Source organism: Hemiscyllium ocellatum (genome assembly GCF_020745735.1).
Source record: "Hemiscyllium ocellatum isolate sHemOce1 chromosome 27 unlocalized genomic scaffold, sHemOce1.pat.X.cur. SUPER_27_unloc_8, whole genome shotgun sequence".
NCBI lineage: Eukaryota > Metazoa > Chordata > Chondrichthyes > Orectolobiformes > Hemiscylliidae > Hemiscyllium > Hemiscyllium ocellatum.
The window spans coordinates 1,033,133-1,034,765 of NW_026867517.1; the positions used below are offsets into that span (position 1 = coordinate 1,033,133).

The 1,633-nt window shown below is 45.4% G+C and overlaps 1 non-coding gene across 1 annotated transcript; it reads left to right on the forward strand.

Annotated features, from left to right (window-relative positions):
• Window positions 1–1,258: 1,258 nt before the first annotated feature.
• Window positions 1,259–1,330, forward strand: trnaw-cca (transfer RNA tryptophan (anticodon CCA)). Its single transcript has one exon. It is a non-coding gene; the product is annotated as a tRNA-Trp (tRNA).
• The last annotated feature ends 303 nt before the right edge of the window (window positions 1,331–1,633 follow it).

The window sequence follows — 1,633 nt, forward strand, 5'->3', positions numbered from 1 at the left end:
ATTCAAGAACTTCAATTCCTGTCCTCTGGTAACTGACTCTGGTCAGTGGCAATTGGTTCTTCTGATCATTAATCTGCCCATTCCCACCGCTTCTTCTCCCATCATTACCAACAGCCCCAGGAAATCTCCAGTTAACTTTCTTTGCTCCAAAGCGAACATACCCAACCTTGGGAATGTCTCCCCAGAATAGAAATTTCTCATCCCTGGACAAGAAGCACGGCGTACACTTGGGAAGAGATTTTGGCAACATATTGTCAGTTTCCCCACGCAGGATTTTTTGCAGAAAAGCACCACAATGCAATTTGATTAATCAGGACCTGGATGTTTTTGGTGTTTGAATGTAAGTGTTGTACTCCAGAACTTTGTTGTTCACAGTTTATAATACTTTTCTTCCCAGTCCCCTGTATCACTTGTCGAAAATGCTTGTAATACTTTCCTGGCTGTTAACCGGAAGGTTGGTGGTTCGAACCCATCCAGGAGCGCTTTATTTGCTGCTCTTCCTCGGCTTTGACAATGTGTGCTTTCAATGGGGTCAGGAAAATGTTCCCCGAACATCTACATTCTGCCTGCAAAAAAGACCCTGAGCTTCCAGTTGCCTGCCAATTCCACACCCCACCCTGTTCCCTGACCAACATCTCTGTCTCAGGTTTGCTGTATTGTCCCAGCGAAGCCCAGCACCAGCAGAACGAAGAGCACCGAATATTCTACTTGGGGACCATACATCCCTCCGGTCCCAATATCGAATTCAATAATTCTAGGGCCTGAAGTCCATTGTATCCTCGTCTCTACCACACACACCAAGCCTTGTTATCACATAGTCTGTCATTACACACTACCTATTCTTAGCCACGAACAGTCTCTATTAACAGTTATTCACCCTCCCACGAGGATCGTTATCAACTCCCTTTCCTGTCCAACAGTTCTTCCCTCGCTTTGGGCTCTGTCCTGATCTATCATTTACTGCATCCGCCTTCCTCCCACAATATCTCCTGCATATAAACCAACGTTTTCCCAATCACCATCAGTTCTATGGAAGGGTCACCGGCAACTACTGTTTGTTTTTTGTTTCTGATATACAGCGTCCGCAGTTCTTTCAGCTTTTTATTGAGGTAGAGTTGGAAATTGTTTTGAGAAACAGAAGGAGAGGTGGAGAGACACAACAGACATGAACTGTTGATCTCCGTTGTTACTCATAACGTAAAATCATTGTAGTGCGGTCACTTCCCTTAAGCATGAATAGAGGCTCCAGTCTCCCCGTGAGCTTGTGGCGCAACGGCAGCGCGTCTGATTCCAGATCAGAAGGTTGCGTGTTCAAATCACGTCAAGCTCATGGAAATCAGTTCCTTATATTTCCAATCAAGAAAGGATTGCGTTCACTCCGGCTATCTGTTAAGCCCAGTCTTCTTTCCGGGAACTTTCAATAATACGTGAAGCTTTGCTGTCAGTTTGATTTGTAAGCACTGTGCCAGGGAGGTGGTGTGCCCAGTGTTTGGGTAAATGCTCAGCTCCCCCAGTTCATCGCTGGATTTAAACACAGCCGTCTATCTCTGGGCAGCCACTTCTTTCAGTTGGTGACAGTGCGGTGTGAATAACATAATACCGATAAGTTTATTACAAAATCCAGAGACACCTA